The following is a 26857-nucleotide window of genomic DNA, read 5'->3' as shown; positions in this document are numbered from 1 at the left end:
CACTCCCTCAGTACTGCCCCTCCAACAGTGCGGCGCTCCCTCAGTACTGACCCTCCGACAGTGCGGCGTTCCCTCAGTACTGCCCCTCCGACTGTGCGGCGCTCCCTCAGTACTGCCCTTCCGACAGTGCGGCGCTCCCTCAGTACTGCCCCTCCGACATTTCGGCGCTCCCTCAGTACCGCCCCTCCGACAGTGTGGCGCTCCCTCAGTACTGCCCCTCCGACAGTGCGGCGTTCCCTCAGTACTGCCCCTCCGACTGTGCGGCGCTCCCTCAGTACTGCCCTTCCGACAGTGCGGCGCTCCCTCAGTACTGCCCCTCCGACATTTCGGCGCTCCCTCAGTACTGCCCCTCCGACAGTGTGGCGCTCCCTCAGTACTGCCCCTCCGACAGTGCGGCATGCCCTCAGTACTGACCCTCTGACAGTGCGGCGCTCCCTCAGTACCGCCCCTCCGACAGTGCGGCGCTCCCTCAGTACCGCCCCTCCGACAGTGCGGCGCTCCCTCAGTACCGCCCCTCCGACAGTGCGGCGCTCCCTCAGTACCGCCCCTCCGACAGTGCGGCGCTCCCTCAGTACCGCCGCTCCGACAGTGCGGCGCTCCCTCAGTACCGCCCCTCCGACAGTGCGGCGCTCCCTCAGTACCGCCCCTCCGACAGTGCGGCGCTCCCTCAGTACTGCCCCTCCGACAGTGCGGCGCTCCCTCTGTACTGCCCCTCTGACAGTGCGGCACTCCCTCAGTACTGCCCCTCTGACAGTGTGGCGCTCCCTCAGTACTGCCCCTCTGACAGTACGGCGCTCCCTCAGTACTGCCCCTCCAACAGTGCGGCACTCCCTCAGTACTGCCCCTCCGACAGTGCGGCGCTCCCTCAGTACTGCCCCTCTGACAGTGCCGCGCTCCCTCAGTACTGCCCCTCCGACAGTGCGGCGCTCCCTCAGTACCGCCCCTCCGACAGTGCGGCGCTCCCTCAGTACTGCCCCTCTGACAGTGCCGCGCTCCCTCAGTACTGCCCCTCCGACAGTGCGGCGCTCCCTCAGTACCGCCCCTCCGACAGTGCGGCGCTCCCTCAGTACCGCCCCTCCGACAGTGCGGCGCTCCCTCAGTGTCAAATCTCTGGAGTGGAACTTGAACCCACAACCTTCTGACTCAGAGGCGAGAGAGAGAGAGACCCACTGAGTCACAGCTGACACTCGCTCCACATTGTAGTACATGCGGTGTATCGTCACATTCCTGGCACAGGCAGGCTGAACAACACTGAGGGGAAACTCTAAATAGGAAGTAGCAAGAAGATAATCGGTGTTTTTTTCTAAACAGAGGAGTCTTGTCCTGTTGCAACTCTCTGTCGTCAGTGATGAATCCTTCGATCCATTTTAAACAAAGTATTGTGCAGCTTTAGCCACGCTTGACGCTCGATATTGTCTGTGACAGAGCGGTTCCCGGGCTCGGTCCCCCTTACTGTGCTCGGACTCCACTCCTTCCACCAGCGCCGCACTGCGGTGTCAGTGTGTACCATCTCCTGCCACAGCACCTCCCATACCCGCGCCCCGCGGGCAGTGAGAGGGGCGAGAGTAGCAGCGTCAGGGGAAAGTCCCTCTGCTCCCACCACACACAACACCTTGCATTTAGAGCACGACTTTATCACAGAGAAACCTCACACGCTGCTTCACAGGGGCAGATACAGAAAACGGGATATGCTCACACAACATTATAGAACCACATATACACACACTCATATATACACACCTGCGGGTGTTTATGTGCAATTGTGTAAATGATTGTGTTGCGTGTGTGTGAGAGTGTGTGTGAATGTGTGTGTGCGTGAGTGTGATTGTGAGTGTGTGTGAGTATGCGAATGTGAGTGAGTGTGTGTGTGTCAGTGAGTGAGTGTGTGTGAGAGAGTGAGTGTGTGAGTGTCCGTGAGTGACTGTGAGAGTGTGAGTGTGAGTGTCAGTGAGAGTGTGTGTAAGTGTGTGTGTCAGTGAGTGAGTGTGTGAGTGTGTGTGTCAGTGAATGAGTGTGTGAGTGTGTGTCAGTGAGTGAGTGTGAGAGTGTGTGTGAGTGTGTGAGTGTGAGTGTGTGTGTCAGTGAGTGAGTGTTAGAGTGTATGTGAGAGTGTCAGAGTGTGTGTGAGTGTCAGAGAGTGAGTGTGAGAGCCTGTGTGAGTGTGAGAGCCTGAAAGTGTGAGAGCCAGTGTGTGAGTGAGAGCCTGTGAGTGTGTGAGTCTGTGTGAGTGTGAGAGCCAGTGTGAGTGTGAGTGCCTGAGAGTGTGAGGGAGTGTGAGTGCAAGAGCCTGTGAGTGTGAGAGCCTGTGTGAGTGTGAGGCTGTGAGTGTGAGAGCCTGTGTGAGTGTGAGAGCCAGTGTGAGTGTGAGAGCCTGAGTGTGAGGGAGTGTGAGTGTAAGAGCCTGTGAGTGTGTGAGTGTGAGAGCCTGTGTGAGTGTGAGTGTGAGGGAGTGTGAGTGCAAGAGCCTGTGAGTGTGAGAGCCTGTGTGAGTGTGAGAGCCAGTGTGAGTGTGAGAGCCTGAGTGTGAGGGAGTGTGAGTGTAAGAGCCTGTGAGTGTGTGAGTGTGAGAGCCAGTGTGAGTGTGAGGGAGTGTGAGTGTAAGAGCCTGTGAGTGTGATAGTGAGTGTGAGAGCCTGAGAGTGTGAGGGAGTGTGAGTGTAAGAGCCTGTGAGTGTGAGAGCCTGTGTGAGAGCCTGTGAGTGTGAGAGCCTGTGTGAGTGTGAGAGCCTGAGAGTGTGAGGGAGTGTGAGTGTAAGAGCCTGAGAGTGTGAGGGAGTGTGAGTGTGAGAGCCTGTGTGAGTGTAAGAGCCTGTGAGTGTGAGAGCCTGTGTGAGTGTGAGTGCCTGTGAGTGTGAGGGAGTGTGAGTGTAAGAGCCTGTGAGTGTGAGAGCCTGTGTGAGTGTAAGAGCCTGTGAGTGTGAGGGAGTGTGAGTGTAAGAGCCTGTGAGTGTGAGGGAGTGTGAGTGTGAGGGAGTGTGAGTGTGAGAGCCTGTGTGAGTGTAAGAGCCTGTGAGTGTGAGAGCCTGTGTGAGTGTGAGTGCCTGTGAGTGTGAGGGAGTGTGAGTGTAAGAGCCTGTGAGTGTGAGAGCCTGTGTGAGTGTGAGAGCCTGTGAGTGTGAGAGCCTGTGTGAGTGTAAGAGCCTGTGAGTGTGAGGGAGTGCGAGTGTAAGAGCCTGTGAGTGTGAGAGCCTGTGTGAGTGTGAGTGTAAGAGCCTGTGAGTGTGAGAGCCTGTGTGAGTGTAAGAGCCTGTGAGTGTGAGAGCCTGTGTGAGTGTAAGAGCCTGCGAGTGTGAGGGAGTGTGAGTGTAAGAGCCTGTGAGTGTGAGAGCCTGTGTGAGTGTGAGGGAGTGTGAGTGTAAGAGCCTGTGAGTGTGAGAGCCTGTGTGAGTGTAAGAGCCTGTGTGAGTGTAAGAGCCTGTGAGTGCGAGAGCCTGTGTGAGTGTAAGAGCCTGTGAGTGTGAGAGCCTGTGTGAGTGTGAGAGCCTGTGAGTGTGAGAGCCAGTGTGAGTGTGAGAGCCTGTGTGAGTGTGAGGGAGTGTGAGTGTGAGAGCCAGTGTGTGTGAGTGTGAGAGCCTGTGTGTGTGTGAGTGTGAGAGCCAGTGTGTGTGAGTGTGAGAGCCTGTGTGTGTGTGAGTGTGAGAGCCAGTGTGTGTGAGTGTGAGAGCCTGTGTGTGTGAGTGTGAGAGCCAGTGTGTGAGTGTGAGAGCCAGTGTGTGTGAGTGTGAGAGCCAGTGTGTGTGAATGTGAGAGCCTGTGTGTGTGAGTGTGAGAGCCTGTGTGTGTGTGAGTGTGAGAGCCAGTGTGTGAGTGTGAGAGCCAGTGTGTGTGAGTGTGAGAGCCTGTGTGTGTGAGTGTGAGAGCCAGTGTGTGAGTGTGAGAGCCTGTGTGTGTGTGAGTGTGAGAGCCTGTGTGTGTGTGAGTGTGAGAGCCTGTGTGAGTGTGAGAGCCAGTGTGTGTGAGTGTGAGAGCCTGTGTGTGTGTGAGTGTGAGAGCCTGTGTGTGTGAGTGTGAGAGCCTGTGAGTGTGAGAGCCTGTGTGAGTGTGAGTGTGAGAGCCAGTGTGTGTGAGTGTGAAGTCTCCTGTCCAGTCAGCAGCGAGAGTTGCTGTGGTTTGGCTCTGTGTCGCGCCTGCCCAGTCGCTTGCTGGAGTTTCCAGGCTTTGCCCCGAGTGAATCAGGAAGAATTGGGGAATGAGCGGAGCAGCGCGGCTGCCGGAGCGACACACACCGCCAGAAAGTTGTCCAGAAGTTTTTATAAAGGGACCCTTTGCAAGTGAGCAGGAGCAGGAGGTAAGACCGGATCCCCGAGACCCTCTCCCCACTGTCAACTCATAGAGCGGCCTGCTGGACCCAGTGACACAACACAAACTCTCCCTCGCTCTGTCTCTCTGTCTCTCTCTGTCTGTCTCTGTCTCTCTGTCTCTGTCTCTCTCTCTCTCTCTCTGTCTGTCTCTGTCTCTCTGTCAGTCTCCCTCTCTCTCTCTCTCTCTGTCTCTCTCTCTCTCTCTTTGTCTCTTTCTCTGTCTCTCTCTCTCTCTGTCTCCCTCTCGCTGTCTTTCTCTGTGAAAGTGGAATTGAAACTCGACAGCAATATATTCTATTGGAAGATGTTATTTTCTTTTTTAGTACAGTTTGTTCTCTGAATCATAGACTCTCACAGCACAGGAGGAGGCCATTCGGCCCATCGTGCCTGTGCCGGCTCTTTGAACGAGCTCTCCAATTAGTCCCACTCCCCCCTGCTCTTTCCCCACAGCCCTGCACATCAGTCCTTTTCCAGTATTTCTCCAATTCCCTTTTGAAAGTTACTATTGAATCTGCTTCCACCGCCCTTTCGGGCAGCACATTCCAGATCACAACAACTCGCTGCGGAAAAACATTCTCCTCATCTCCCCTCTGGTTCTTTTACCGATTCTCTTCAATCTGTGTCCTCTGGTTACCGACCCTCCTGCCACTGGAAACACTTTCTCCTTATTTACTCCATCGAAACTCCTCGTAATTTTGAACGCCTCTATTAAATCTCCCCTTAACCTTCTCTGCTCTTGAGGGTGAGAGTTTGAATGTGTTTTTTTGGGTTTTTAGTGAAATGTTAAATGCATCTGTAAATGGGAAGAGCTCTCCCCTTGTTCCCTGGGGAATGAAACCATTTTTAAAATATAGATTTTTTTAAAACTAGTTGGGGTAAATAAGGTCACACCAGGGCAGTGGCTCAGTGCTGCGGCGTCCCAAGCCCCTAGATGTCGCTACTGTGTTCTGTTATTATCACATGGGAACATAGACTTGTGTTTCTCCCCCGGCCTTTCACCACCTCAGGACGTCCCAAAACACTTCACAGCCAATGAAGTACTTTTTTGAAGTGTGGTTACTGTTGTAATGTGGGAAACGCAGCAGCCAATTTGCCCACAGCAAGCTCCCACAAACAGCAATGTGATAATGACCAGATCATCTGTTTCAGTGATGTTGGTTGAGGGATAAATATTGGCCCCAGGACACCGGGGAGAACTCCCCCTGCTCTTCTTCCAACAGTGGCCGTGGGATCTTTTACATCCACCTGAGAGAGCAGACGGGGCCTCGGTTTAACGTCTCATCTGAAAGACGGCACCTCCGACAGTGCGGCGCTCCCTCGGTACTGCCCCTCCGACAGTGCGGCGCTCCCTCTGTACCGCCCCTCCGACAGTGCGGCGCTCCCTCTGTACCGCCCCTCCGACAGTGCGGCGCTCCCTCGGTACCGCCCCTCCGACAGTGCGGCGCTCCCTCGGTACCGCCCCTCCGACAGTGCGGCGCTCCCTCGGTACCGCCCCTCCGACAGTGCGGCGCTCCCTCGGTACCGCCCCTCCGACAGTGCGGCGCTCCCTCGGTACCGCCCCTCCGACAGTGCGGCGCTCCCTCGGTACCGCCCCTCCGACAGTGCGGCGCTCCCTCGGTACCGCCCCTCCGACAGTGCGGCGCTCCCTCGGTACCGCCCCTCCGACAGTGCGGCGCTCCCTCGGTACCGCCCCTCCGACAGTGCGGCGCTCCCTCGGTACCGCCCCTCCGACAGTGCGGCGCTCCCTCGGTACCGCCCCTCCGACAGTGCGGCGCTCCCTCGGTACCGCCCCTCCGACAGTGCGGCGCTCCCTCGGTACCGCCCCTCCGACAGTGCGGCGCTCCCTCGGTACCGCCCCTCCGACAGTGCGGCGCTCCCTCGGTACCGCCCCTCCGACAGTGCGGCGCTCCCTCGGTACCGCCCCTCCGACAGTGCGGCGCTCCCTCGGTACCGCCCCTCCGACAGTGCGGCGCTCCCTCGGTACCGCCCCTCCGACAGTGCGGCGCTCCCTCGGTACCGCCCCTCCGACAGTGCGGCGCTCCCTCGGTACCGCCCCTCCGACAGTGCGGCGCTCCCTCAGTACTGACACCGGGGAGCGTGACACCATTTCAAATGAGAAATAACTTTCAGGGCAAGACAGCAAGAAGATGGGATTGAGAATGTGCAGATTATGGAGTTGTTGAACTCCTCAATTATTATCGAGACTCATTGCTCCTCTCTGCTGACTCAAACACATTCTTTCTAGCACCTCAAAAACCACGGAACTCCCGCCCTGCCTGAGTAAACTGGCTGCCGCGTTGCCAACATTACAACAGTGACCACACTTCGAAACAGAAAAGCACTTCATTGGCTGTGAAGCGCGGTGGGGCGTCCTGAGGTGGTGAAAGGGGTGGGTGGAGAAACGCGACTTCTTTTAACATTAGACCCCGACTCCTTTCACTGGGGGGAGGGGTGGGCGAGGAGGGGAGGGGAGGGGGTGGAGAGGCTGCGGAGGATTCAAGTGCCCCTGTAGGACAATGCGTCTGGTAAGATTGGGCATCGGGAGAGATGGGCATGGTTGACACGGAACAGGTCCCCATCTCTCCTGAAGGCGCTGACTCTCACTGGGGTACGGGTCCACTCCTCTCCTGAAGGTGCTGACTCTCACTGGGGTACGGGTCCCCTCCTCTGCTGAAGGCGCTGACTCTCACTGGGGTATGGGTCCACTCCTCTCCTGAAGGTGCTGACTCTCACTGGGGTACGGGTCCCCTCCTCTCCTGAAGGTGCTGACTCTCACTGGGGTACGGGTCCCCATCTCCTCTCCTGAAGATGCTGACTCTCACTGGGGTACGGGTCCCCTCCTCTCCTGAAGGTGCTGACTCTCACTGGGGTACGGGTCCCCTCCTCTCCTGAAGGCGCTGACTCTCACTGGGGTACAGGTCCACTCCTCTCCTGAAGGCGCTGACTCTCACTGGGGTACGTGTCCCCTCCTCTCCTGAAGGTGCTGACTCTCACTGGGGTACAGGTCCCCTGCTCTCCTGAAGGTGCGACTCTCACTGGGGTACGTGTCCCCTCCTCTCCTGAAGGTGCTGACTATCACTGGGGTACGGGTCCCCATCTCCTCTCCTGAAGGTGCAGACTCTCACTGGGTACGGGTCACCTCCTCTCCTGAAGGTGCTGACTCTCACTGGGGTACGGGTCCCCTCCTCTCCTGAAGGCGCTGACTCTCACTGGGGTACGGGTCCCCTCCTCTCCTGAAGGTGCTGACTCTCACTGGGGTACGGGTCCCCTCCTCTCCTGAAGGTGCTGACTCTCACTGGGGTACGGGTCCCCTCCTCTCCTGAAGGTGCTGACCCTCACTGGGGTACGGGTCCCCTCCTCTCCTGAAGGTGCTGACCCTCACTGGGGTACGGGTCCCCTCCTCTCCTGAAGGTGCTGACCCTCACTGGGGTACGGGTCCCCCCCTCTCCTGAAGGTGCTGACTCTCACTGGGGTACGGGTCCCCTCCTCTCCTGAAGGTGCTGACTCTCACTGGGGTACGGGTCCCCTCCTCTCCTGAAGGTGCTGACTCTCACTGGGGTACGGGTCCCCTCCTCTCCTGAAGGTGCTGACTCTCACTGGGGTACGGGTCCCCTCCTCTCCTGAAGGTGCTGACTCTCACTGGGGTATGGGTCCCCTCCTCTCCTGAAGGTGCTGACTCTCACTGGGGTATGGGTCCCCTCCTCTCCTGAAGGCGCTGACTCTCACTGGGGTACGGGTCCCCTCCTCTCCTGAAGGTGCTGACTCTCACTGGGGTACTGGTCCCCTCCTCTCCTGAAGGTGCTGACTCTCACTGGGGTACGGGTCCCCTCCTCTCCTGAAGGTGCTGACTCTCACTGGGGTACGGGTCCCCTCCTCTCCTGAAGGTGCTGACTCTCACTGGGGTACGGGTCCCCTCCTCTCCTGAAGTTGCTGACTCTCACTGGGGTATGGGTCCCCTCCTCTCCTGAAGGTGCTGACTCTCACTGGGGTACGGGTCCCCTCCTCTCCTGAAGGTGCCGACTCTCACTGGGGTACGGGTCTCCTCCTCTCCTGAAGGTGCTGACTCTCACTGGGGTACGGGACCCCTCCTCTCTCGAAGGCGCTGACTCTCACTGGGGTACGGGTCCCCCTCCTCTCCTGAAGGTGCTGACTCTCACTGGGGTACGGGTCCCCTCCTCTCCTGAAGGTGCTGACTCTCACTGGGGTACGGGTCCCCTCCTCTCCTGAAGGTGCTGACTCTCGCTGGGGTACAGGCCCCCTCCTCTCCTGAAGGTGCTGACCCTCACTGGCGTAGGGGTCCCCTCCTCTCCTGAAGGTGCTGACTCTCACTGGGGTACGGGTCCCCTCCTCTCCTGAAGGTGCTGACTCTCACTGGGGTACGGGTCCCCTCCTCTCCTGAAGGTGCTGACTCTCACTGTGGTACGGGTCCCCTACTCTCCTGAAGGTGCTGATTCTCACTGGGGTGCGGGTCCCCTCCTCTCCTGAAGGTGCTGACTCTCACTGGGGTACAGGTCCCCTCCTCTCCTGAAGACGATGACTCTCACTGGGGTACGGGTCCCCTCCTCTCCTGAAGGTGCTGACTCTCACTGGGGTACGGGTCCCCTCCTCTCCTGAAGGTGCTGACTCTCACTGGGGTACGGGTCCCCATCTCCTCTCCTGAAGGTGCCGGCGCTCACTGGGGTACGGGTCCCCTCCTCTCCTGAAGGTGCTGACTCTCACTGGGGTATGGGCCCCCTCCTCTCCTGAAGGTGCTGACTCTCACTGGGGTACGGGCCCCCTCCTCTCCTGAAGGTGCTGACTCTCACTGGGGTACGGGTCCCCTCCTCTCCTGAAGGTGCCGACTCTCACTGGGGTACGGGTCCCCTCCTCTCCTGAAGGTGCTGACTCTCACTGGGGTACGGGACCCCTCCTCTCTCGAAGGCGCTGACTCTCACTGGGGTACGGGTCCCCTCCCCTCCTGAAGGTGCTGACTCTCACTGGGGTACGGGTCCCCTCCTCTCCTGAAGGTGCTGACTCTCACTGGGGTACGGGTCCCCTCCTCTCCTGAAGGTGCTGACTCTCACTGGGGTACAGGCCCCCTCCTCTCCTGAAGGTGCTGACCTCACTGGCGTAGGGGTCCCCTCCTCTCCTGAAGGTGCTGACTCTCACTGGGGTACGGGTCCCCTCCTCTCCTGAAGGTGCTGACTCTCACTGGGGTACGGGTCCCCTCCTCTCCTGAAGGTGCTGACTCTCACTGGGGTACGGGTCCCCTCCTCTCCTGAAGGCGCTGACTCTCACTGGGGTACGGGTCCCCTCCTCTCCTGAAGGTGCTGACTCTCACTGGGGTACGGGTCCCCTCCTCTCCTGAAGGTGCTGACTCTCACTGGGGTACGGGTCCCCTCCTCTCCTGAAGGTGCTGACTCTCACTGGGGTACGGGTCCCCTCCTCTCCTGAAGGCGCTGACTCTCACTGGGGTACGGGTCCCCTCCTCTCCTGAAGGTGCTGACTCTCACTGGGGTTCGGGTCCCCTCCTCTCCTGAAGGTGCTGACTCTCAGTGGGGTACGGGTCCCCTCCTCTCCTGAAGGTGCTGTCTCTCACTGGGGTACGGGTCCCCTCCTCCCCTGAAGGTGCTGACTCTCACTGAGGTACAGGTCCCCTCCTCTCCTGAAGGTGCTGACTCTCACTGGGGTACAGGTCCCCTCCTCTCCTGAAGGTGCCGACTCTCACTGGGGTACGGGTCCCCTCCTCTCCTGAAGGTGCTGACTCTCACTGGGGTATGGGTCCCCTCCTCTCCTGAAGGTGCTGACTCTCACTGGGGTACGGGTCCCCTCCTCTCCTGAAGGTGTTGACTCTCCCTGGGGTATGGGTCCCCTCCTCTCCTGAAGGTGCTGACTCTCACTGGGGTACGGGTCCCCTCCTCTCCTGAAGGTGCTGACTCTCACTGGGGTACGGGTCCCCTCCTCTCCTGAAGGTGCTGACCCTCACTGGAGTAGGAGTCCCCTCCTCTCCTGAAGGTGCTGACTCTCACTGTGGTACGGGTCCCCTCCTCTCCTGAAGGCGCTGACTCTCACTGGGGTACGGGTCCCCATCTCCTCTCCTGAAGGTGCTGACTCTCACTGGGGTACAGGTCCCCATCTCCTCTCCTGAAGGTGCTGACTCTCACTGGGGTACGGGTCCCCTCCTCTCCTGAAGGTGCTGACTCTCACTGGGGTACGGGTCCCCTCCTCTCCTGAAGGTGCAGACTCTCACTGGGTACGGGTCACCTCCTCTCCTGAAGGTGCTGACTCTCACTGGGGTACGGGTCCCCTCCTCCCCTGAAGGTGCCGACTCTCACTGGGGTACGGGTCCCCTCCTCTCCTGAAGGTGCTGACTCTCACTGGGGTACGGGTCCCCTCCTCTCCTGAAGGTGCTGACTCTCCCTGGGGTACGGGTCCCCTCCTCTCCTGAAGGTGCTGACTCTCACTGGGGTACGGGTCCCCTCCTCTCCTGAAGGTGCTGACCCTCACTGGGGTAGGGGTCCCCTCCTCTCCTGAAGGTGCTGACTCTCACTGGGGTACGGGTCCCCTCCTCTCCTGAAGGTGCTGACTCTCACTGGGGTACGGGTCCCCTCCTCTCCTGAAGGTGCTGACTCTCACTGGGGTGCGAGTCCCCTCCTCTCCTGAAGGTGCTGACTCTCACTGGGGTACGGGTCCCCTCCTCTCCTGAAGGTGCTGACTCTCACTGGGGTACGGGTCCCCCTCCTCTCCTGAAGATGCTGACTCTCACTGACGTACGGGTCCCTTCCTCTCCTGAAGGTGCTGACTCTCACTGGGGTACGGGTTCCCTCCTCTCCTGAAGGTGCTGACCCTCACTGGGGTACAGGTCCCCTCCTCTCCTGAAGGTGCTGACTCTCACTGGGGTACGGGTCCCCTCCTCTCCTGAAGGTGCTGACTCTCACTGGGGTACGGCTCCCACAGGCCGGAGATGGAGCCTGGGCCTTTCCTGCTCTGTGTGTGTGTGTGTGTGGGGCAGGGTGAGATCCGGGAGTGCTCTGTGTGTAGTTGGGGAGCGGCTGTTGCTGCTCTGTTGACTCGGGTTGAATGCCAGGCCCGAGTTTCTGCTCACGCTTGCTTGCAAGTGCAGACAGGTAGCCTGAGATCGCCATGGAAACAGCAGCTCTGTCGAAAAGCTTTGCAGCGAGCTGTTATGTGAACAAAGCCTTTACTCACCGGGCAAGCCTTAGCCCCGAGTCATCTTCCGTTCCCAAGTATCCAGGCACAGCCTTAACTCCCCCAGAGCCCAGAATTTAACCTTTCACCCTCCTCGAAAACCGTAGGCGGCTGCCTCTTGGCCAACAGACTTGCGTTATTTCCACTCTTACGAAGCGCAAGGGCGCCGGAAGGTGGATCTTTGTGCCGAGGATGAGGCCTGTCGGTGTGATTGAGAGGGGGCCCCGCCTTCTAGGAGCTATCTCTGACCCGACCCAGCCCACTCCCATTCCGGGCCTACTCCCAGGGTTGAAGCCTCGGGCCTACATCGATATTCCCGTCGTGGATTAAACCGCGGCCGAGTGACCCGAAGGGCCGTCGGAGATCGGGGTCCGAGTGGCTCGGTAACCCCATGTCCCTGACCTCCCAACCCCCAACCTCCCTGATAGGCCAAGGCGCGCCTTAGGTAGGGCTGCATTGCCGCCTGGTACCCGAATCTCCACGGCAACGCGTTTAAGCGCCCAAGTAATATTGAGTGTGTTTATCGCCCCTGCCTCAGCCCATCCGCTGCTGAAACCCTCAGCAAGGCCTTTTGTCATCTCCAGACTCCCAACTATTCCAACACTCTCCTGACCGTCCTCCCACCCTCCGTAAACTCCAGCCCATCCCAAACTCTGCCTCTGCCCCGTGTCCTAACTCGCACCCAGTCCCGTTCACCCATCACCCCCTGTGCTCACTGCCCCGTGTCCTAACTCACACCCAGTCCCGTTCACCCATCACCCCCTGTGCTCACTGCCCCGTGTCCTAACTCACACCCAGTCCCGTTCACCCATCACCCCCTGTGCTCACTGCCCCGTGTCCTAACTCACACCCAGTCCCGTTCACCCATCACCCCCTGTGCGCACTGCCCCGTGTCCTAACTCACACCCGGTCCCGTTCACCCATCACCCCCTGTGCGCACTGCCCCGTGTCCTAACTCGCACCCAGTCCCGTTCACCCATCACCCCCTGTGCGCACTGCCCCGTGTCCTAACTCGCACCCAGTACCGTTCACCCATCACCCCCTGTGCTCACTGCCCCGTGTCCTAACTCGCACCCAGTCCCGTTCACCCATCACCCCCTGTGCTCACTGCCCCGTGTCCTAACTCACACCCAGTCCCGTTCACCCATCACCCCCTGTGCTCACTGCCCCGTGTCCTAACTCGCACCCAGTCCCGTTCACCCATCACCCCCTGTGCTCACTGCCCCGTGTCCTAACTCACACCCAGTCCCGTTCACACATCACCCCCTGTGCTCACTGCCCCGTGTCCTAACTCACACCCAGTCCCGTTCACCCATCACCTGTAAGATTCGCAATTTTCAGCAAAAATCACGCAAGAAAACTGGATAAAATAAGACTGTTTATTGACCAAAGTAAGCTTGCACAGAAAAACCTTTGATAAAAGGGCATACAAGATGGCCGCCAGGCCCCGTGATCAGTTTATGAACCATTTTATTTCTGTTACTGCAAGCCAGACAGGCTTGTGGATTGAAGACAGTGAGCCCACGAAAGCCAGTCTCTGGGAACCGAAACTCAGAGCAACAGCATACATATTCAATGGATTATAAGTACAGGATGGGGCCCATCAAGATATGGGCGGACAATGTAAAAACACTTATACCCATTTATCGTACAAAGGAAAAACCGTTTAGCAGCCATCAAGGAAAATGTCCGGACCGATCAATATGCGAACCGAGCCACGGTGACAATGCAAAAGACATTGAAAGACATTATCGGCCAGGAAGGCCAATTTAAGTTATCACCGGCTCCGTTACAAGACAAAGCGCCCCTGCAGAGATTTCTGCCCGCCAAAATTAATACAAAGACAGGACTATGATTTGGCGGGAGATAAGACTGTCCCAAAAAGAGTATAACTATGGATTGAAAGTCCATCTAAGTTACTTCGGACTTCGGGTTACTTGAACAACTTCGTCTTCACTGCCACGGCTTCTTGTTGGGCGACTTCAGGCTTCCATTTCTTCAAGAACTTTCTTCTACGAGGAACGAACGAAGGGCGGACGGTGCCCGGATCGGCGCCTCTTCCACTTCGGCAGATCGATGAAAACGTTTTCGTCTTTTTAAAGACGGACGGTTTCGGTAAAAGGACAACGTGGTCGGTGTTCAGCCAAACAAGGCTTGGCCACGACGAGAAGACGACGAGGGTGGCCCGGGTACTGGGGTCGGGAGATCATCGACGACCCAGGCCGACGGAGAAGAAACCCTCTGGAGGACTGGCGATCTAGGCCACAAGATTCTCCCAAGTGCATATCCTGCATCTGGGTCTGCTCCATGAACCCAAATCGACTTAGCGGATCTCAACCTTAACGAGCGCTCATCGAGGCTGGGTCTACCCCACCGCCTCGAGGGAGGAGAGAATATCGACTGCGCCAGAAGTTTCCAAATCCACGTGACGACGGAAAGCGGTGCCAAAAAGGCTGCGAACCCCCTTTCTCGCGATTTCGAGAGTGGTGAGCATGATCCCAAGTTCCCCAGGTCGAAACTTAGTTTAGATATAGGGGAGGGAGTTAAGGGAAATCGTAATGTGTTTCCCCCTTTTTCGATGTGCCGTGTGTTCCCCATTTCCATAGAGTCAAGTTCATAAATTTGTGCATGATTGTAGTAACTTTAATCTGTGCCTATGACATGTATTTTGTAATGCTTCAAACTGTTTAAAAATAAAAGCATCCATTTCGTGCTATTCAACCTGGTCTATTGAGTTCTTTCTCTGCACTACTGTTCTCTGCACCTAAGTCCAAGGTCTAGAACCGTAGGGGGAGTGGGTCGAACCACTCAAGGGTAATTATTGCACGAAGCCTGGCAGGAGACCAGAAAGAGCAAGAGAAACCCCCTGGATGCTTTTATTTTTAAACAGTTTGAAGCATTACAAAATACATGTCATAGGCACAGATTAAAGTTACTACAATCATGCACAAATTTATGAACTTGACTCTATGGAAATGGGGAACACACGGCACATCGAAAAAGGGGGAAACACATTACGATTTCCCTTAACTCCCTCCCCTATATCTAAACTAAGTTTCGACCTGGGGAACTTGGGATTATGCTCACCACTCTCGAAATCGCGAGAAAGGGGGTTCGCAGCCTTTTTGGCATCGCTTTCCGTCGTCACGTGGATTTGGAAACTTCTGGCGCAGTCGATATTCTCTCCTCCCTCGAGGCGGTGGGGTAGACCCAGCCTCGATGAGCGCTCGTTAAGGTTGAGATCCGCTAAGTCGATTTGGGTTCATGGAGCAGACCCAGATGCAGGATATGCACTTGGGAGAATCTTGTGGCCTAGATCGCCAGTCCTCCAGAGGGTTTCTTCTCCGTCGGCCTGGGTCGTCGATGATCTCCCGACCCCAGTACCCGGGCCACCCTCGTCGTCTTCTCGTCGTGGCCGAGCCTTGTTTGGCTGAACACCGACCACGTTGTCCTTTTACCGAAACCGTCCGTCTTTAAAAAGACGAAAACGTTTTCATCGATCTGCCGAAGTGGAAGAGGCGCCGATCCGGGCACCGTCCGCCCTTCGTTCGTTCCTCGTAGAAGAAAGTTCTTGAAGAAATGGAAGCCTGAAGTCGCCCAACAAGAAGCCGTGGCAGTGAAGACGAAGTTGTTCAAGTAACCCGAAGTCCGAAGTAACTTAGATGGACTTTCAATCCATAGTTATACTCTTTTGGGGACAGTCTTATCTCCCGCCAAATCATAGTCCTGTCTTTGTATTAATTTTGGCGGGCAGAAATCTCTGCAGGGGCGCTTTGTCTTGTAACGGAGCCGGTGATAACTTAAACTGGCCTTCCTGGCCGATAATGTCTTTCAATGTCTTTTGCATTGTCACCGTGGCTCGGTTCGCATATTGATCGGTCCGGACATTTTCCTTGATGGCTGCTAAACGGTTTTTCCTTTGTACGATAAATGGGTATAAGTGTTTTTACATTGTCCACCCATATCTTGATGGGCCCCATCCTGTACTTATAATCCATTGAATATGTATGCTGTTGCTCTGAGTTTCGGTTCCCAGAGACTGGCTTTCGTGGGCTCACTGTCTTCAATCCACAAGCCTGTCTGGCTTGCAGTAACAGAAATAAAATGGTTCATAAACTGATCACGGGGCCTGGCGGCCATCTTGTATGCCCTTTTATCAAAGGTTTTTCTGTGCAAGCTTACTTTGGTCAATAAACAGTCTTATTTTATCCAGTTTTCTTGCGTGATTTTTGCTGAAAATTGCGAATCTTACACACCCCCTGTGCTCACTGCCCCGTGTCCTAACTCACACCCAGTCCCGTTCACCCATCACCCCCTGTGCTCACTGCCCCGTGTCCTAACTCACACCCAGTCCCGTTCACCCATCACCCCCTGTGCTCACTGCCCCGTGTCCAAACTCACACCCCGGTCACCCATCACCCCCTGTGCTCACTGCCCCGTGTCCTAACTCGCACCCAGTCCCGTTCACCCATCACCCCCTGTGCTCACTGCCCCGTGTCCTAACTCGCACCCAGTCCCGTTCACCCATCACCCCCTGTGCTCACTGCCCCGTGTCCTAACTCACACCCAGTCCCGTTCACCCATCACCCCCCTGTGCTCACTGCCCCGTGTCCTAACTCACACCCAGTCCCGTTCACCCATCACCCCCTGTGCTCACTGCCCCGTGTCCTAACTCACACCCAGTCCCGTTCACCCATCACCCCCCTGTGCTCACTGCCCCGTGTCCTAACTCACACCCAGTCCCGTTCACCCATCACCCCCTGTGCTCACTGCCCCGTGTCCTAACTCACACCCAGTCCCGTTCACCCATCACCCCCTGTGCTCACTGCCCCGTGTCCAAACTCACACCCCGGTCACCCATCACCCCCTGTGCTCACTGCCCCGTGTCCTAACTCGCACCCAGTCCCGTTCACCCATCACCCCCTGTGCTCACTGCCCCGTGTCCTAACTCGCACCCAGTCCCGTTCACCCATCACCCCCTGTGCTCACTGCCCCGTGTCCTAACTCACACCCAGTCCCGTTCACCCATCACCCCCTGTGCTCACTGCCCCGTGTCCTAACTCACACCCAGTCCCGTTCACCCATCGCCCCCTGTGCTCACTGCCCCGTGTCCTAACTCACACCCAGTCCCGTTCACCCATCACCCCCTGTGCTCACTGCCCCGTGTCCTAACTCGCACCCAGTCCCGTTCACCCATCGCCCCCTGTGCTCACTGCCCCGTGTCCTAACTCACACCCAGTCCCGTTCACCCATCACCCCGTGCTCACTGCCCCGTGTCCTAACTCGCACCCAGTCCCGTTCACCCATCACCCCGTGCTCACTGCCCCGTGTCCTAACTCGCACCCAGTCCCGTTCACCCATCACCCCCTGCGCTCACTGCCCCGTGTCCTAACTCACACCCAGTCCCGTTCACCCATCACCCCCTGTGCTCGCTGACCTACATTGGCTCCCGGTCCGGCAATGCCTCGATTTTAAAATTCTCATCCTGGTGTTCAAATCCCTCCACGGCCTCCTCGCCCCCCTCCCTATCTCTGTAACCTCCTCCAGCCCTACAACCCTCCCTATCTCTGTAACCACCTCCAGCCCTACAACCCTCCCTATCTCTGTAACCTCCTCCAGCCCCTACAACCCTCCCTATCTCTGTAACCTCCTCCAGCCCCTACAACCCTCCCTATTTCTGTAACCTCCTCCAGCCCCTACAACCCTCCCTATCTCTGTAACCTCCTCCAACCCTACAACCCTCCCTATCTCTGTAACCTCCTCCAGCCCCTACAACCCTCCCTATCTCTGTAACCTGCTCCAGCCCCTACAACCCTCCCTATCTCTGTAACCTCCTCCAGCCCTACAACCCTCCCTATCTGTGTAACCTCCTCCAGCCCTATAACCCTCCCTATCTTTGTAACCTCCTCCAGCCCCTACAACCCTCCCTACCTCTGTAACCTCCTCCAGCCCTACAAACCTCCCTATCTCTGTAACCTCCTCCAGCCCCTACAACCCTCCCTATCTCTGTAACCTCCTCCAGCCCTACAACCCTCCCTATCTCTGTCACCTCCTCCAGCCCCTACAACCCTCCCTATCTCTCGAACCCCGTCCAGCCCCGACAACCCTCCCTATCTCTGTAACCTCTTCGAGCCGTACAACCCTCCCTATCTCTGTAACCTCCTCCAACCCTACAACCATCCCTATCTCTGTAACCTCCTCCAGCCCCTACAACCCTCCCTATCCCTGTAACCTCCTCCAGCCCTACAACCCTCCCTATCTCTGTAACCTCCTCCAGCCCCTACACCCCTCCCTATCTGTGTAACCTCCTCCAGCCCCTACAACCCTCCCTACCTCTGTAACCTCCTCCAGCCCTACAACCCTCCCTATCTCTGTAACCTCCTCCAGCCCCTACAACCCTCCCGATCTCTGTAACCTCCTCCAGCCCTACAACCCTCCCTATCTCTGTAACCTCCTCCAGCCCTACAACCCTCCCTATCTCTGTAACCTCCTCCAGCCCTACAACCCTCCCTATCTCTGTAACCTCCTCCAGCCCTACAACCCTCCCTATCTCTGTAACCTCCTCCAGCCCCACAACCCTCCCTATCTCTGTAACCTCCTCCAGCCCCTACAACCCTCCCTATCTCTGTAACCTCCTCCAGCCCTACAACCCTCCCTATCTCTGTAACCTCCTCCAGCCCCTACAACCCTCCCTATCTCTGTAACCACCTCCAGCCCTACAACCCTCCCTATCTCTGTAACCTCCTCCAGCCCCACAACCCTCCCTATCTCTGTAACCTCCTCCAGCCCCTACAACCCTCCCTATCTCTGTAACCTCCTCCAGCCCTACAACCCTCCCTATCTCTGTAACCTCCTCCAACCCTACAACCATCCCTATCTCTGTAACCTCCTCCAGCCCCTACAACCCTCCCTATCTCTGTAACCTCCTCCAGCCCTACAACCCTCCCTATCTCTTTAACCTCCTCCAGCCCTACACCCCTCCCTATCTCTGTAACCTCCCCCAGCCCCTACAACCCTCCCTATCTTTGTAACCTCCTCCAGCCCCTACAACCCTCCCTATCTCTGTAACCTCCTCCAGCCCCTACAACCCTCCCTATCTCTGTAACCTCCTCCAGCCCCTACAACCCTCCCTATCTCTGTAACTGTTAAGTATGTGTATTGTATTGAACAATTAACACAAAGACTTAAACGTATAACTCAAGCAGGTCTTTACTGGTTGGAGGTAGGGACTGCACGTAGGTCTTTACTTCATGCCCACAGGCGGGAACTGAGGGGAGATCAGTACCCACAGTACTATTTATACCCCATGTCCAGGAGTGGTACTGCGTATCACTACGCCCTACAAGTAGTGCAGTCCTGTCCATAGGTTCAAAGTAGCACACATATTACATACACAACATTCCTCCCTTCTTAGCTTTACAGTCATCTCCCCATTTAACATAACGTAATAACCTATATACATATATAACTTCAGGTTTACATAACAGAATAACATAGATACATAGATAACCTCATGTCAAAACAGATCACAGATTCAGTCTCTGCGGAAAACAGTTCACAGATTCAATCTCTGTGGTGTAGTCGGTTCACGTTGCTGGAGTGACTCATTCAATAGTCCTTCCATGGATTTAACAGTTTGAACTTCCGAACTGAATTGGCTCCGTTCGGAGGGACCACGTGTGTGATCTGGTAGAGGTAATAATGGTTCAGATGGGTCATCTTCTGTTTCGACTTTTCCTTTTCTGCTTCTTGGAGACTCTCTGGGCTCCACTGTCAGCTGCCAGCTGCATGCGCAGTTCCTCCTTCTCTTCCTCCTTTTTCCGTAGTAGAGCCACCTTCTCCCGATGTTCCGTAGACTTTCGGTGCTCCTCCATGATTTCTGTATGGTGGGAGTCGAAGTTACAAGTTGGGCAGGACAGGACATAGTAATATTCGGTGTCGTCCTGATCTAGGCCAGCGAGAGGGTCTTCTATTTCCTCCATACCCAGCTGGGCGTTAGCCAGCTTTTGTTCCAAGTCCAGACATCTTTCCTGAAGAGACTTCTTCATGCGTACCTCTTCATCCAGCTTTTTCTGGGCTTTCAGCAAGTCGTTTACTAATGACCTCATTTGAGATTTTACTACTTCAACTTCTTTTGGAGATTGATTGATCGGACTATTCAATCCCTCTACCGGAGCAGCTGTTTCAGCGGTCTGTTGTTCTACGTTGACGTGAGTCAGCGTACTTTTGGCATCCAAGGGCTGCTCTGTTGCAGTCATCTCAGTCTGTGTTGCCACCTCAGCTCTTCCAATAACCTTTGAGAGCTCCGAACCCCTTTCGTTTAAATATTGAAGTTCGTGTTCAAGTTTTTCCCATTTCAGAGTCCTGTCCTTCAGCATATGCAGGAGTTGGCTGACCGTTAACTCCTCTGACATCAGACGTTTTGTGTGCTCCTGCTCCATTTTCTCCATCAGCTGCTTCTGTTGTCTTTCCAGATTCTCCAACTCTATATCAAAGAACTCTTTCGTTGCATTCAACTCTTGTTCAAAACGGCGAAGCATTTGTTCTAATTGCTGTTGTAGTTTGAAATGGAGTTAAGTTCGAGCCCGGTGTCCCTCAGAAATGGGCACATCAGTAGACTTGCCAGACTCAGAATCCACAGTTAAACTATGTTGTTGTTGCTCAGTGGAATTCTGTGCTGAAACTTTGTCTTTTGCACCTGAGTTGGGCTTACCATCATCCGTTCCAGAGTCTGGGCCGACTATCTTCACCGAGTTCTCACTCGTTATTGTTTGTAGGAAATGCCAGTCCATATTCATTTTCCTAATCCACTCCCGTCCTAGTAGTGAAGGACCTCCTTCAGATATCACATATAAGTCCATTATTTGACTGTCTTCGCCCTTGTGGACCACTGCAACCTCTATTTTCCCGATGGGGTACACTCTTTGCCCCGTGTATGTTTTCAATATAATCCCCGTATCCTGTAGGGGAATATGTTGGAATAACTTTCCGTAATCTTTCTTATTTATGACCGTCAATGCCGATCCAGTGTCCAATTCCAGTTTTACTTGGACTCCTTCTATCTGAAGACTGACCCAAATTGTCTGGAGGTCTGCACCCTTACCAGCGTTGAGTACTCTTAAGCTAGCCAGTTCATTACAGCTTAAGCTAGCCAGTTCATTACTGCTAGCGTCTGAATCGGACTCCTGTTCGGTCACCTTGTGTACCTTTGCGTATTTTCCTTGCGGTGACTTCTTGTTGCTGGTCTTCTTCCCTGACCTGCATACTCTAGCTATATGTCCAAGCCTACCACAAGTTCTACATTCTTGGTTTTTAAACCAACACTGGTTCTGATCATGCGTTGTCTTTCCACAACGATAACATTTGCCAGAACTCACACCCAATTTGTGTGCACTGAGCTCCGGTGACCGTAGCTGCATTACTGCTGTGCCTCTCGCTGCGGCTTCGTGTGCTGCTGCCATAGTGACCGCCTTCTCAAGCGTCAGCTCATTCTCCTCGAGCAGTCGCTTTTGTGTATCCTGTTTAAATAAACCACACACAAATTTGTCTCGTAGTGTATCTGTCAGTCCCGTTCCAAACTGGCAATATTTCGCTAATTTACGCAATTCCAGCAAATATTCAGCATTGCTTTCATGCTGTAGCTGCCTTCTGTCGTAAAATTTAAATCGTTCCGCTAGCATCAGCGGCGTGGGGTTTAGATGATCTTTCAGGACAGTAACAATCTCATCGAACGTCTTATCCGCCGGTTCATCTGGTGATAACAGGTGTTTCAATTGCCCGTATGTCTTCGCACCCATTAAATTTAATAATGTTAGAGCTTTATCTTGGTCACGAATTTTATTGGCCTTACAATAATTTTTTACTCTTTCAACATATATGGCCCAATCTTCGAGGTCACTATCAAAGGTGCTAATATTCCCGTGTTTAGGCATTGTAGATTTGCAATTTCTCAGATTTTATTTTCTTTACTTGTTATCAAAGATGGCAGCTTCCCGCTCTTGCCGTCGTCCTCCGCCCACAAAATGGCGGTTTTCCCGCTCTTGGCAGTCTTCACCCGTCCCCCGACGCCGTCTCCCTTCAGCCCCCGAGTGCGGCCCTTATCTTCGCCGCGATCGTCCGAGTGCGGCCCTTATCTTTGGTCCCGATCGCTGGCCCGCGCTGCGCGTCGCACTTGAAGCGGCTCCCGCCCTCTGGCTCACCCGCTCGCGCGGCTCTTGCTCGCTCCCTCCCGGGCTCTGGCTTACCCACGAGGTTATGGAGGCTTCAGGGTCCTAATGCCTGTCGCATCCAGTCGCTGGAAGCTGTCAGGATTTCTGCTGCCCTTCAGTTTTGAGTGGGGTGTGGAGGATTGAAACCTCTCTTCAATGTCCTGTCTTTGGACGAAGCCGCTGTGGAATAACTGCCGCAGGGTTCGAACCGACTCGTCGCCAGTGTTAAGTATGTGTATTGTATTGAACAATTAACACAAAGACTTAAACGTATAACTCAAGCAGGTCTTTACTGGTTGGAGGTAGGGACTGCACGTCGGTCTTTACTTCATGCCCACAGGCGGGAACTGAGGGGAGATCAGTACCCACAGTACTATTTATACCCCATGGCCAGGAGTGGTACTGCGTATCACTACGCCCTACAAGTAGTGCAGTCCTGTCCATAGGTTCAAAGTAGCACACATATTACATACACAACAGTAACCACCTCCAGCCCTACAACCCTCCCTATCTCTGTAACCTCCTCCAGCCCCTACAACCCTCCCTATTTCTGTAACGTCCTCCAGCCCCTACAACCCTCCCTATCTCTGTAACCTCCTCCAACCCTCCCTATCTCTGTAACCTCCTCCAGCCCTACAACCTTCCCTATCTCTGGAACCTCCTCCAGCCCCTACAACCCTCCCTATCTCTGTAACCTCCTCCAGCCCTACAACCCTCCCTATCTCTATAACCTCCTCCAGCCCCTACAACCCTCCCTATCTCTGTAACCTCCTCCAGCCCCTACAACCCTCCCTATCTCTGTAACCTCCTCCAGCCCCTACAACCCTCCCTATCTCTGTAACCTCCTCCAGCCCTACAACCCTCCCTATCCCTGTAACCTCCTGCAGCCCAACAACCCTCCCTATCTGTGTAACCTCCTCCAACCCTACAACCCTCCCTATCTCTGTAACCTCCTCCAGCCCCTACAACCCTCCCTATCTCTGTAACCTCCTCCAGCCCTACAACCCTCCCTATCTCTGTAACCTCCTCCAGCCCTACAACCCTCCCTATCTCTGTAACCTCCTCCAGCCCTACAACCCTCCCTATCTCTGTAACCTCCTCCAGCCCCACAACCCTCCCTATCTCTGTAACCTCCTCCAGCCCCTACAACCCTCCCTATCTCTGTAACCTCCTCCAGACCTACAACCCTCCCTATCTCTGTAATCTCCTCCAGCCCCTACAACCCTCCCTATCTCTGTAACCACCTCCAGCCCTACAACCCTCCCTATCTCTGTAACCTCCTCCAGCCCCTACAACCCTCCCTATCTCTGTAACCTCCTCCAGCCCCTACAACCCTCCCTATCTCTGTAGCCTCCTCCAGCCCTACAACCCTCCCTATCTCTGTAACCTCCTCCAGCCCTCCAACTCTCCCTATCTCTGTAATCTCCTCCAGCCCCTACAACCCTCCCTATATCTGTAGCCTCCTCCAGCCCTACAACCCTCCGAGATCTCGGCGCTCCTCCAATTCTGGCCTCTTGCGCATCCCCCGATTTCCATCGCTCCAGCATTGGCGGCCGTGCCTTCAGCCGCCTGGGCCCCGAGCTCTGGAATTCCCTCCCTAAACCTCTCCGCCTCTCTCTCTCCTCCTTTAAGACGCTCCTTTAAACCGACCTCTCTGACCAAGTTTTTGGTCGCCTGTCCCAATATCTCCTGATGTGGCTCGGGGTCAGATTTTGTCTGATTTACGCTCCTGTGAAGCACCTTATATGAACATCCGAATTAGGAGCAGGAGTCGGCCCCTCGAGCCTGCTCCGCCATTCAATAAGACCATGGGCTGATCTGATTACTGCACATTCCCGCCTGCTCCTGATAACCTTTCACCCCTTTGCTTATCAAGAATTATCGCCCTCTACCTTAAAAATCTTCAAAGACTCTGCTTCCACTGCCCTCTGAGGAAGAGAGTTCCAAAGACTCACCACCCTCTGTGAGAAAAAATTTCTCCTTATCTCTGTCTTAAATGGGCGACCCCCTTATTTTTAACCAGTGACCCCTAGTTCTAGATTCTCCCACAAGAGGAAACATCCTCTCCACATCCACCCTGTCCAGACCCCTCAGGATCTTGTATGTTTCAATCAAGTCACCTCTTACTCTTCTAAACTCCAGCGGATACAAGCCCAGCCTGTCCAACCTTTCCTCATAGGACAAGCCGCCCATTCCAGGTATTAGTCTAGTAAACCTTCCCTGAACTGCTTCCAACGCACTTACATCCTGCCTTGGGACGTATAAATGTGAGTTATTTTTATTTATCAGGAAGTGTGAGTGTTCTGGGAAAATTCGAAGCTTTCTGAATCGTGGCCCCTGATCATTATTCTCCTGCATTGACGTCTCCCTGGCTCAGATCCCCGTAGCCGCACACGCTCTGCTTAAATAACCAACACTCTGAGTTCCCACCCCGTCTCCTCCTCCTCTCACAGGTTCCCCCAGGCACTGATGGCCCCCCGACCCCTCGCGCAGTGAGCCCTCTCTTCAAGGGGGAGCCTGGACGGTGAGCGCCAGCAGGACGTTCGACCGTGTGGGGCTGACTGTCTGCCTCCCTAACCCAGGGATCCTTCCTAACCCCGGGGGCGGGGACGGGGCGGGGGACTGAAGGTCGGGGGGTTGCTGCCCCGGGTGAGCACAGGCCGGGGATGGAGCCTGGGTCTTTCCCCGCTGGGCGTGCGGGGCTCAGTACCTTCACAAATGGAGCCCCGGGGCAGGGGGGTCCGGGTGAATGGTACGCTGGCCTTCGTAGCGAGAGGATTCGAGTACAGGAGCAAGGATGTCTTGCTGCAGTTATACAGGGCCTTGGTGAGACCACACCTTGAGTATTGTGTGCAGTTCTGGTCGCCTTATCTGAGGAAGGATGTTCTTGCCATGGAGAGCGTGCAGCGAAGATTCACCAGACTGATACCTGGGATGGCAGGAATGACGTATGAGGAGAGATTGGGTCGATTGGGCTTATATGGGAAGGATGTTCCCGATGGTCGGGGAGTCCAGAACCAGGGGTCACAGTCTAAGGATAAGGGGTAAGCCATTTAGGACTGAGATGAGGAGGAATTTCTTCACCCAGAGAGTGGTGAACCTGTGGAATTCTCTACCACACAAGGCAGTTGAGGCCAATTCATTAAATATATTCAAGAAGGAGTTGGATATATTTCTTAAGGCTAAAGGGATCAAGGGGTATGGGGAGAAGGCAGGGACAGGGTACTGAACTTGGATGATCAGCCATGATCTCATTAAATGGCAGAGCAGGCGCGAGGGGCCGAATGGCCGACTCCTGCTCCTATCTTCTATGTTTCTATTAATGGGGAGCTGGAGCCGAGGAGCGGCGGCCAGCGTGAGACGTGACCGAGGTTGTCACCGGCCGGGTGGACTCACGGCAAGGCTGCCAGGAACCCGTGGGAAGAGGGAAGTCACAGAACAGGCAGAAAGAGCGACATCATTGCAGCTTGATTCATCCCGGTCGCTGAGGAGCCAGAGACAACAGTCTGGACATCAACGGGAACCAGACACCCGGGGGGGGCGGGGATCAGAGCGCGCAGGTTCAATGCCTGCTCAGTACCTGCGCGGTCCCTTCCCTGTGGAGGGGGGTCACTCCACCTGCCCCCCTCACCACTAACTCCGTCCCCGAGCCACCCACTCCATCCCTCACCCTGGACACTGTCCGAGGCGGAACCAGACCGCTCAAACCTTGCCGTCCTATCTGTCCCCGAGATGAGCTTCTGACCACATCTCCGCTCCTTCACCAAGACCGCCCATTTCCACCTCCGCAACATCGCCCGTCTCCACCCCGCCTCAGCTCATGCGCTGCTGAAACCCTCATCCCTGCCTCTGTTACCTCCAGACTCCGACTATTCCAACGCTCTCCTGGCCGGCCTCCCACTTTCCACCCTACGTAAACTTCAGCTCATCCCAAACTCTGCCTTTGCCCCGTGTCCTAACTCACACCCAGTCCCGTTCACCCATCGCCCCCTGTGCTCACTGCCCCGTGTCCTAACTCACACCCAGTCCCGTTCACCCATCACCCCCTGTGCTCACTGCCCCGTGTCCTAACTCACACCCAGTCCCGTTCACCCATCACCCCCTGTGCTCGCTGCCCCGTGTCCCAACTCACACCCAGTCCCGTCCACCCATCACCCCCTGTGCTCACTGCCCCGTGTCCTAACTCACACCCAGTCCCGTTCACCCATCACCCCCTGTGCTCACTGCCCCGTGTCCTAACTCACACCCAGTCCCGTTCACCCATCACCCCCTGTGCTCACTGCCCCGTGTCCTAACTCGCACCCAGTCCCGTTCACCCATCACCCCCTGTGCTCACTGCCCCGTGTCCTAACTCACACCCAGTCCCGTTCACCCATCACCCCCTGTGCTCACTGCCACGTGTCCTAACTCACACCCAGTCCCGTCCACCCATCACCCCCTGTGCTCACTGCCCCGTGTCCTAACTCACACCCAGTCCCGTTCACCCATCACCCCCTGTGCTCACTGCCCCGTGTCCTAACTCACACCCAGTCCCGTTCACCCATCACCCCCTGTGCTCACTGCCCCGTGTCCTAACTCACACCCAGCCCCGTTCACCCATCACCCCCTGTGCTCACTGCCCCGTGTCCTAACTCGCACCCAGTCCCGTTCACCCATCACCCCCTGTGCTCACTGCCCCGTGTCCTAACTCGCACCCAGTCCCGTTCACCCATCACCCCCTGTGCTCACTGCCCCGTGTCCTAACTCGCACCCAGTCCCGTTCACCCATCACCCCCTGTGCTCACTGCCCCGTGTCCTAACTCGCACCCAGTCCCGTTCACCCATCACCCCCTGTGCTCACTGCCCCGTGTCCTAACTCGCACCCAGTCCCGTTCACCCATCACACCCTGTGCTCGCTGACGTACATTGGCTCCCAGTCCGGAAACGCCTCGATTTTAAAATTCTCATCCTCGTGTTCAAATCCCTCCGTGGCCTCCTCGCCCCCCTCCCTATCTCTGTAACCTCCTCCAGCCCTACAACCCTCCCTATCTCTGTAACCTCCTCCAGCCCTACAACCCTCCCTATCTCTGTAACCTCCTCCAGCCCCACAACCCTCCCTATCTCTGTAACCTCCTCCAGCCCCTACAACCCTCCCTATCTCTGTAACCTCCTCCAGCCCCT

At 56.0% G+C, this 26857-nt stretch overlaps 1 protein-coding gene across 1 annotated transcript in view; it reads left to right on the top strand.

Annotated features, from left to right (window-relative positions):
• The first annotated feature begins 4121 nt into the window (after nucleotides 1-4121).
• Nucleotides 4122-26857, top strand: part of LOC147092974 (ras and Rab interactor 2-like) — a 46786-nt gene continuing 24050 nt past the window's right edge. The window contains exon 1 of the mRNA XM_085976302.1: nucleotides 4122-4288. The gene's annotated coding sequence lies outside the window, so the exon portion shown is untranslated. The remainder of the gene's footprint in view (nucleotides 4289-26857) is intronic.

Source organism: Somniosus microcephalus, unplaced genomic scaffold, assembly GCF_052327205.1.
Source record: "Somniosus microcephalus isolate GS21.2 unplaced genomic scaffold, FLI_Smic_1.0 unresolved_chr2, whole genome shotgun sequence".
Lineage (NCBI taxonomy): Eukaryota > Metazoa > Chordata > Chondrichthyes > Squaliformes > Somniosidae > Somniosus > Somniosus microcephalus.
This window is presented reverse-complemented; position numbering and strand designations above follow the sequence as displayed.